The 11,345-nt window shown below is 31.8% G+C and overlaps 1 protein-coding gene across 2 annotated transcripts in view; it reads right to left on the reverse strand.

Moving 5' to 3' along the window:
* LOC141502286 (threonylcarbamoyladenosine tRNA methylthiotransferase-like) overlaps positions 1-11,086 on the reverse strand; it is a 417,183-nt gene extending 406,097 nt beyond the window's left edge. Inside the window, exon 1 of one of the 2 annotated variants that reach the window (XM_074206948.1) lies at positions 9,726-11,086. The gene's annotated coding sequence lies outside the window, so the exon portion shown is untranslated. The remainder of the gene's footprint in view (positions 1-9,725) is intronic. The other variant, XM_074206947.1, reaches the window with a different exon arrangement.
* Between the last annotated feature and the right edge of the window lie 259 nt (positions 11,087-11,345).

Below are 11,345 nucleotides of genomic sequence, written 5' to 3' on the forward strand. Positions count from 1 at the left end.
TTAGTGTTTTACATCTAAGAAGGATTTAAAGATTGGCTAGAAGGTCACTTTTTGAGAACATTATTCAGGAGGATCCTGCAATGAGAAAAGTTGAATTAGATGACTTTTAAGCTCCCTCCCAATACCATTAGTCTAAGTTATTATTATTATTAGATCTAGTTTTTTATATGCTTTCCAAACAGATCCTTCCCTTATCCTATCTAGTGAATTATTTCCTCTATCAAAAACAAAAAACAGAAAATTAGGGAGGTAAAATAATGCAGAAAAATTAACTAAACAGTATCATAGTCTGATACCATTCAAAGACTTGTAAACCCATGTAGTTCATTACTGCTGCAGGGAAGATAGGAAATTCATTTTTATCATTTATTTTCTGGGGACAAACTTGGTCAATTGAGATTATACAATATTCAGTTTCTTTCTATTAAGATTGTTATAGTTAGTGTACATTCCAGACATAAATCATATGGCCTCTACTCATAAATACCTCTCTATTAATCAATCAACAATCATCTTTTAAAATGCCTATTCTGTGCCAGACATTGTGCTAAGCACCAGGGATACACAAAAGCAGAGGAGGGGGGAAACAGGCAGTTGATTCCATCATTGGAGAATCTAGAAGAGTTATTAACTGGTTTTTTCCACTTTTAAATGTATTTCAGCCAAAATCATTCATATAAAACTTTTGCCACACGAGACATTGTTCTTTCATTTAAAATTACAAGAATTTTTCTTTTTTATTACAGGAATACACAGTTCATGAAAACAGTTATCTCCTACTCTATCCCAAACATTTGTAATCTGCAGGTTTTCTTTGTTGCTTGTATTTGTAATATAGAATTGTATTCATGTTTGTTAGTGGTATGATTATTATATTTAATAGGAATTGAATACAAATAATTTGGGGTCATAATAATTATGTTTTTCACTCCTTGGGCCAAGAATAATCTTTGATGCCAAGTATCTCTGTAGTAGCCATTCTCTTTCATTATTTAAATAATCAACAAATATTTCTTTTATTCATATCTTCTATTTCTATATCACATTCACTTCTAATTCCATCTCTCTCTAATTTGCCACCTAGCAAATCATTATTTATACTCATCTAGGCACTACCCTAAAATGGAGGTGGTTAACACTGCTCACCTAAATGACCAAAAATATCCTCATATTGGTTTCCCTGCTTCAGGTCAATCTATCCTCCAGATAAATGCCAAAGAGATCTTCCTAAAGTAAAGGTGTTTGAACCTATGTCACTTTCTTATTTTCTCTTGAATAAAATTTTTGTGTTTATTATCATTTAAAGCCTTTCACAATTCTGCTCAAACTTACCTTTCTGGTTTTATTATGCATTACTCCCTTGCTATACTATACAGTTTAGACAACCTAAACTTCTTGCTGATTCTCATACCTGACATATCTCCTTTCACCTTGCTTTTAGCACAGGAAAAAGTTATTAACAATGCATAGCCTTTTGACTTGTCTATATCAGTGCTGGGTCTACACCTAAAAGATTGTGAAAAAAAGTTCCATATGCAGAAAAATATTTATAGTAGCTCTTCTTATAATGACAACAAAAACAAAAAACATGTACACACACAACTTTTACTAGAAGATGGAAGGGAGAATGGTAAAAAAATATTGTGGAACTCAAACTTACAAATGGATGAATGTTGTAAACTACCTTTGCATATCATTGGAAAAATAAAAATTTATAATCTAAAACCAAACAAACAAAAAACCTGAAGATTAAAGGGACACACACCAACTGAGGAATGAAAAGATAAACTGAGTGATGGGCTACTACTGCACTGTAAGAAACAATGAAATAAATTATTTCAATCACACAAAAAAAAGCTTAAGGGAAATAATAACAAAGAGAGAATAATTTATACTCTAACATCAATATCATAATAATAAGCAATTCTGAAGTCCTTTAAAACATAATGAAATGAACAAAACCAAAAAAATTTATACAGAATGACATTGAAAATAAACAAAAAACTTTGAAAGCTAAAAGAACTATGATCAATATAATGATTACCAAGATTCATGGTGAATCATGCTGTCTATGAGAGAATAGAAAGGAATTTATTTGTAGAATGAAACTGGGGGACTGGGGGTGGTGGTGAAGGGAGGTAGATTGAAATTGGGGTAAAGTGTACAGACACTAAGAAATTTACTTTATGCATCTTGTTACAGGAAATTTGTTCCTTTTTTAATTTCTTTTTCAGGTGGTGGAGAAGAAATAAAATACATATTTTTTTGGTTTTTAATTAGAAAGGAAGGGAGAGTGCTATTTACGTGGAATGTTTCAGATAAAATTACCTATATTACAACACCTTTCATGAAATGAGAATAATACACACACACACACACACACACACACACACACACACACACACATATAATGTGTAATAATCAATAAAACTTTTTTAAAAGTAAAAATAAAAAATATTGCTTTGGTGATAATATATGACTACAAATGGTAGAATAGTATAATTTGTAAAGAATTAAATGTTAATACTATACTAAGACATGAAGCCAAACATAGTAGGTTGAGCAGGTTACCACATATTACAAAAAATATTTTAGGAAAAATAGAATAAAGGACATAATAAGAAATGTCTACCTTAAAGACAGTAAAATGTAGTCAAGTAGGAATAAGATGTGTTCAAAGTGTTTTCTGTGGAAAAAGTAATAGCTGTGGAGTTAAGGGGGCTCAAGTTCAATTGCCTCCTCTGATACCTATGTCACTCAACCTCACCAGTTTTTTCATCTAAAAACAAATCTATATCTTTAAAGTCACTTCCAACTTGTGATCAATAATTCTCTAATCTCAGGAGAACAATGAGGAAGGGAAAAGATGGACACTATAGCAAGACTATTGGAATATATGGACAAAAATTACATGGGACTGTCAGACATGGCTCAGAATGCATCATTTCAGGGAATAATCAAAAAAGATCCATAATATATTTGCTTTCCTTTAAAAAAAATTCAGAGAACTCTCCTGGCATTTCTATTTTGAAGAAGAGGTCAGTCATGCTTTTATAGCTAGCACTTCCACCTCTGAAACCCCCTTCTCCTCACTGGTAAATTCCTCTCATAACTTAATTTTGAGGAAGGACCTAGTCCAATGACTCTTCATTCTCCATAAGAAGAAAATAAGTTTCCCAAAGGAGTGACATAATGAAAATAATGATTAAAAAAATACAATTAAAAAAAACAAAATTGCTACTAAGATATTTATAGTGCTATTATTGTCTGGTCTGAAAAAAAATTTAATTTTAAAAGTCTATGATAAAATTAAAATAACCCATCCAATTGACTAATATGATATGACAGAAAAGAAAAATGATACATGTTGGAAAGGATGGAGGAAAATCTCAGATGCTAATACTCCAAAGGTGTTATATACTGATTCAAACATTATGCAGATTAATCTTTAAACTATGACCAAAGGACTATAAACTTTGATCCAGCAATATCACTAATAGAGACATATAAGAACAAAAACAGTGACCAGAACATTTTGGAATGAAAAAAATTTGCATTGAATGGATACCCAGCAAAAGAATGGTTGAAAAAACTGTGGTGTATGCTTGTGATGGAATGCTATTATGCTATCATAAATAATGATTAGGATGTTCTCAGAAAAACTTGGAAATTCTTATAGGAAGTGGCACAAAGTGAAAAGAGTAGAACCAGAGTACATTGTACATAGTAACAGCAATACCATACAATGATAAATTGTGAATGACTTAGCTATTCTTAGCAACACAATGATCCAAGGCAATTCAAAAGGATTAATGAAGAAAAATAATATTCATCTCCAGAGAAAGAACTGATGGAATCTAAATGAAGATTGAAGCATATTTTTATTTTCCCTTGGGGGTTTTGCCTTTTACAATATGACTAACACAAAAATATGTTTTGCAAGACTGCATTTATAAAACCTGTATCAAACTGCTTGCCTTCTCAATGTGGGTCAGAAGGGGAGAGGGAGAGAATATAGAACTCAAATTTTTAAAATCTGAATAATGCAATTGTTTTTATGTGTAATTAAGGATTTTTTTAATTTTTTAAAAAGTCTATGATGAAAGCAATAAATCATTAATAGACTTTTGTTTTCTATTAATCATTTCTCCAACTTTATATTAAATTAATGGAACTGTTTTCAAAAATTTTCGATGTCATGGCTCTTCATAAATACCGAAGGACCTATCATCAAGCAGACAACAGAGCAAGAGAAGCCCACCATAACAATAAAGAGTTCATCCATCATTCCTACATTTTGATTTTTACAGTCAAGGAATGAAAGGTATAATTTCCACACCACTCAGACAGTACACTTAAAAAGCTTTGCTCCATTACATACAGAACTGCACAAGAGATTGATTAGCTGTTTGTGAAAAATCAATATACATTTATCCTAGAAAACCCTACCCTGTAAATTCATTCTGGTCTCTATCAAGTACTGTCATGACATTAAGGATATAAAAAAATGTAACCAGGTTTAACCTTCAATATTGAAATGTGGAGGTATTTTAAATCTGCTATATAGTTAAATAATTTTTCTGTTGGTTTTATAAATAAATGAAACAGCTAGATTTTAACTAGCTAATCTTAAACAGATCCATAGAAAACTGTACAATAAAAAGGATAATCTAAAATGATAATCACAAAAACAAGAAAAAAACAATAAAGGTTAAAGAGTCAAAATAATCTAGAAGAGGACTTGGGTAAAAATAAGTATACCAAGTGACCAGGAAAACACTGTCTATTTAAAAATCAGAACAATTAAAACATATATTTGCTTAGGAAATGAGGAGAGTGCTGGGAGGTGGAGACTGTGGGGGGGGGGGGGGGTGGAAGGGAGAAGGAATGAATTCCTATTCTCACTTCTTTAATACATGTCTTTAATATGCTTTGAAGGACTATATTAATTTCTAAAGTATTAAAGTTTATTTAAAAATCTCATCAGAAGGTGTGATTTCAAAAAAATAACTTCTGGATTAGAGATTAGATTAGAAATTCCATAATCTATCAAAGAAGAAATTGTTTAAAATGAAGAAGTTTGAGAAGGTAGGCAGCACAAGCGGATAGAGCACCAGCCCTGGAGTCAGGAGGACCTGAGGTCAAATTCAGAAACTTAATAATTGACTTGTAGTATGACCTTGAGCAAATCACTTAACCCTTAAAAAAATAATTTTTTTTAAAAATGTGGAAGTTCAAAAGTTGTCAACTCAGAGACAAAATTTTAGAAGAAATTAGAATAAGAAATCATTAGAAAGTTTGGGTTTTGATTCCACGTGGACAACTGTCTTATGGAGTATTTTAAGCAATGTTTAATCCCAAACTACTGTTGAAGTACCACACTTAAAATTTTTATGAATAGTTTTTCATAGAACCTTAATGTCTCCAGTACTCACAGATTAAAAAATATGACCTAGGATAAAATGTTTAAGAAGTACACATCACAAAATAAAAAAAAAAGCTACCAAATTCTTTATTCTTCTGAATAACAGGCAAATATTTGATACATTATTTTTATAATAACATTCATAAATTCGATTGGTCTACAGTAATCTTTCTCAGTTTTTTCTCCCCATTTAGGTATCAAAAGAATTATGCATAACAGAAATTTGGTAGGTTTACCTCTTTATTTTTACAAACAATTCATAAAGTATTGAAGTAATTATTCTTTGAATTTTTGAATTGAATTTTAATTTAAATTAAATTTTATATGGAAGTTCGTTTTTGAACTTATTCAATTTCTGTTTTCTTTTTTGCAAGGCAAATAGGGATAAATGGCTTGTCCACAGCCACACAGCTAGGTAATTATTAAGTGTCTGAGATGGGATTTGAACTCAGGTACTCCTGACTCCAGGGCCAGTGCTCTATCCACTGCGCCACCTAGCCGCTCCTTTCAATGTCTTTCATAGGTGAGTTATTTAAATTTTTTACTTCTGTTAATCTGGCTCTTTTAGATTTTTCTAAGTATTAACAAGTTTCTTTCAATGTTATCAGCTTTATCAACATCTTATTGGGAAAAATAAATTGTAGCAGCTTCTTTTATTTCCTTTTCAACAACTATAACTGCATCCTTGTTGCTTTTATGTTGGTGATTTGGCTCTCTCTTTTTTTCAAAGTACATAAAGGTTTTTCTGTTTTATGAGTCTTTTCAAGAAAATTTCATTACTAAGTTTTTTTTCTCTTTCACATTTATCTCAATTTTTCAAAGTCACTATATTTGGGTTTGCTTTTTGATTTGTTCCTTTGCTCATCTTTTTTCTTAGTCACATGCTTCATTGACCTTTTGCTTCTGTCTTTTGCTGATCAATATGCTCAGAGATTTACATTTTCTCCAAGAACTGCTTTGTCTACAATCCACAAGTTTAGACATTTTATTCACTGAAGTAGTTGGTGGTGTGTTGGCTAGAGTAAAGTTTTCCCAATTGTAAAATGGGGATAATAATGATTTTTAAGTGCTTACAGAGTGCCTACAATATAGAAGATGCCAAACAAATGATTATATATTTTCCTTGCCTTTATTTCTTTGCATTTTCCTTGTTTGATAAAAAAAAATAATCATAGCATTGGTACTTTGAATCACACATTCATTAGGATTATATTAGTTAGTTTCTGTTTAAGTCTGAATCCTTCCTTGAAACTCAAATGATTATAACTGTTGTGTTAAAGTCACTGTCTTTTTTTTCTACATCCCTTTATGAGATTATTTGCATAAGTTCATACAAAGCTAAGAAAGAAATATGTGGGTATAAATTTATAAGATTTCCTTTCTTCCCTAAGTTTCCCTCCTTCTACAAAGAAAAATAAAATGGCAAGTGAAAAATTTTGTAAAAATACTATTTTAACTGTAGTTATAGTGGTCTGATCTTACTCCTTAGGCCTTCTTCTCTTTGTCTAGCCCCTTTTTTACCCATCTCTTCCAGTTTCCCTGTTGATTTTGGATATGCACATTTACCTTTTTTCTCCTAGACAACTGTGAAGTCTGATTTTCTTACCCCTACACTCCATTTTTGCATATTTTTTTCTTTCAATACATTGCAAATTACAAGACGCAGAAAGTCCCTCCCTTTTCTTTCTTCCTTGCTATATTCACTTTTCCTCCATTTAAAAAAAAAAAAAACACCTTTCTTAATATGAGTAAAATAGTACACAATCCTCCTGGAGAAAGAAACAGTCTCTATTATATCTTTGGCTCTTGAATACAGTAGAGAAATAAAATATAACTTTACAAGGTCATAAGCATTGATCATTATGTAGCCTCAACAAAATTCTCAAATACAGCTACTCTTCTCCCCATGTTTATATTTTCAAAGACTTTACATGGCTGGGATTTATTTAAAAGGAATCCTTATAAACCCTTTATACTAATAAAGATCAACTTTTTCCCTTGTAAATTAATAGTCAGTTTTGAATAATCATCATGAAACATTGTTCTTATGCCTTTTGACATATGTCATACTAAATTGTTACAAGATTTTCTTTCTCTTTCATAGTAGCTGTTTTAGTAAATTTGTGGTTCTTCAACAGTCCTGGTGTATAAGCTGAAAGCATGTGGCAGGGAGAAGGAAGCAGCAAGTGGTTATCTATCACAAGCTTCACATACTTCCATGATTTGTAGCTCCAAATCAGTTCTAGGAACTTCCCTCAACCCTGCTTCTGCTGGCTCAGTGAGTTTCTTTACATCTTCCAGAAGTTCAAGACTTTAGAACTCAATCATTGGAAAAGTCTGAACCAGCGTACATTGGTTTCAGGTTCACTACTCAGAGTGTTCCCCAAACCATACTGTGATGATCTTCCTGCTTTCTTTGATCAGGCTCTTATCTGAAAGTCTGAACTTTGTGAGCTACTCATCAGAACAGTCTTTAGTATATAATTTTGAAAGCCATGTGGATGAGGATGCAATAGAGAAGAAGAGACACATGAGTCAAAGAGGCTGATATAAATAAAAGGTAATAAAGGCTTGAACCAGACTGACTGACATCAAACTACAATACCAAGACACCAAAAAAAGTTTGTTGCAAGAAATTCCTACCAGCACTAATTATCATTTTCGTTGCAATTAAAAAAAATAAGTCATCTATTAAATTGTATCTTTTCTAAGAATGTACAAAGGCATAATAATTAAACTATAAACAAATATGGATTTTTTTATTTATAAAAGAACTATACAATCCAGTCATCATTGTTATAACATGATAATCTTAAGTGTTAAATACTTTCCAGGAGAAACAAAATACATTTTTGTTTCTCAATAAAAAACGGAATAGATTTTGTAACAATGTACAGTGTATAACTATAAGCATGTCTATCTTCTATAATTTTTAAGTTTCTTAGTAAAATTTTGAAATAAGTGAGATTTAGAATACTTACATATGACTGAATCATTGTACTTTTGATATACTCAGTAAACTAAACTGACAAAGTATGTTTTCATTTCTTGCTATATGATATGTCAAAAAGAAAAAAATAATTTGAAGAGTCATATGAAGGCATAATTCTTTAAATAGGATGATCATCAAACATATTTTATCCATTGAACTTTCTAAAGTTCCTATGAAAATCCTAATAACAAAATAAAACAACAAAAAACCCCCAAAATATACAGTTTCCTCCTAACTTTTTTTTCTTTTATTTTGCAAGGCAATGGGGTTAAGTGGCTTGCCCAAGGTCACACAGCTAGGCAATTATGTATCTGAGGCCTCATTTGAACTCACATCCCATGGACTCCAGGGATCATGCTCTAATCACTAAGCCACCTAGCTGCCCCTCCTCCTAACTCTTGCAAAAAACTTGGCCATCTGTTAGAATAAATGGCAAGAGATACTCAGGTTGATAAAAAGAAATTTGAAAAATGAATCCTGAAAACTATGGAATGAGTAAAGGCCTACTGTATGAAATAACACAAGAGTTGTAATTTGAAGGAGGGGTTATTCATTCTAAGGAGTTAGGATAGAGAGGAGAGGAGGGAGACTAATTCAATCCACACAACTATCAACAATACAAGGAAGGCTTGATCCATAAGCACAGTCTTCATTCTCTCAGCAATGGCCCAGGCAGTAGTTTCATTCTATACAAATATATAGACATCTACAACCAAGGTACCACCAGCTGTCAATCAAACACAACACACATACCCTGGGGAACTGATGAAATAGATGAAAAACCAGAAGATTTCTGCCATACTCTACAGATCATAGAAAAAGGAGATGAAGTAGATTTGATAGTGAACCCTCATTCAACACATCTATTTATCTGTTTTAGTGCTCACCAACTTGTCTGAGCTAATAATGTCAGTTTTGTAAACCAGGAAATGAATACAGATAAATTTGCCAAATACCAAATAAGCAGTGGTGGAAATGTTTCCACTATATTTTTTCTTGATAGACCCTACGGGTTATTATAAAGTTCATAACAGAGGCATATGGTATTGGATTCTTTGGTACATGATCTAAAAGGAATAAGTCACACTAAAAATGTGGCATTGATAACATACAATTTGAATATTAATATTTGGAGAAATTTAATTTGCAAATGAAGTTTTGCAATCTAAGTGAAATCCAGAACTGTAAAATAACCAAACTGGATTATGAGAAATTTAGGAAAACTTTTTCAAATAAAGACTAAATTAGAATCAGAAGAAACATATTTTGAAGGACAAATGATTATATTAAAAATAGCAAAATCTTTACCTTGAAAAGACTGTTGGGCTCTATCAACTAGTTCATCAATTGGATAACTGGCCAAATTTCCTCTGGCATGCTTGGTTTTGCAGTAGGTACAAGCATTGAGACACCTGTTTTACAAGTCAGAAATAAATAGTTTAATAACTCATAAAAACATAATAACAAGAAAACAGACTACTAGGGAAAACTTGAGTTTTAGAGAAATATAAGATCAAAACTTTATACACTGTACCAAAACAAGTTCAAACGAATAAGCAACTTTAACACGAAATGCCATGCTATTACATGCCAAGCTTGAAGAAGACCAAAATGATAACACTATGTTCCAGTCAAGGTACATTGTATCCAACTGTGGCTGATTTAGATCAATACAAACTCTGAAAGCTCTTCTAAAGGTCAGACACAAAAAATTCACATGAACATTTGGAAAAATATGTCTCAATTTGAGGATCTCACGTTTCTTTTGAGCTACTGCAATTTTTCTTTACTCATAAAACACATTGCCTTCATTGATGCATATTAGATAGTTCTATGCCAGTGTCTCCCATATCTCACAATTGGTTCTAGAGTTCTTCAGAAAGACCTTGCAAATGTCTTTGCATCTTCTGACTTCCAAGTAAATGTTTTCTTTGAGTGAGTTCTCAGTAAAACAGTTTTTTTAGGGAAAAATAAGTTTGACATTCAAACAACATAGCAAGCCTTCAGAGTTTTACTCTCTGCATTAAAGTATGAATGTCTGGCAGTTCAGCCAGAGAAAGGATTTCTGTGTCTGGTACTTATTCTTGCTAGGTGATCTTCAGAATCTTCCTTAGACAATTCAAATGGAGGCAGTTCAATTTCCTGGCCTGACACTGGTAGTCTGTCCAGGTTTCACAGGCACAAAACAAAGAGGTCAGTACAAAAGTTCTGTAGAACTTCATAATAGGCCATCTAATTCATCTTCTGTCACTTAAAATTTCATTCAAGTTTACCAAATATAGAACCAATTTTGGCAATGTGTGTGTCAATCTCATCAATTATGTGTACATCTCAGGAAAATATCCTACCATGGCAATTAAATTTATACACAGCATTCAAAATTTCTTTATTTGTTGTAACCACAGGTTCCACATATGTAAAGAGTGGAGCTGATATCATAGAGAACCTGTGTTTTCTGTTGATTAGCCAAAATTAGCACAATTAGCAGAGAAACAATACATACTTTGTTGCATCTCAGCATCAGATGCTGCACTGAATGCAACATAAAAAAACAAAACAAAGATACCTTTCCGATATATAATTTAAGAAGAAATTCATTAAGTAAAACATCTATAAAAGTCACAAATAATAATGGATAGAAAAATCACAGAAGTCAAAACAGAACATTTTATTTATATCAAATTTAAAAAGCTGCTGCATCAAAAAGTCAGTTAATATACTTAATATTCACATTAAATCTCATAACCAATAAAGATATGGAATTATTTCAAATTATACCAATAGAGGGCAGTTAGGTGGCACAGTGGATAGAGTAGCAGCCCTGGAATAAGGAGGACTTGAGTTCAAATCCAACCTCAGACACTCAATAATTGTGTGACCTTGGACAAGTCACTTAGTCCCATTAACTTAAATAAATAAATTTATAAA

Source organism: Macrotis lagotis, chromosome X (assembly GCF_037893015.1).
Source record: "Macrotis lagotis isolate mMagLag1 chromosome X, bilby.v1.9.chrom.fasta, whole genome shotgun sequence".
In the NCBI taxonomy this organism is placed as follows: domain Eukaryota; kingdom Metazoa; phylum Chordata; class Mammalia; order Peramelemorphia; family Peramelidae; genus Macrotis; species Macrotis lagotis.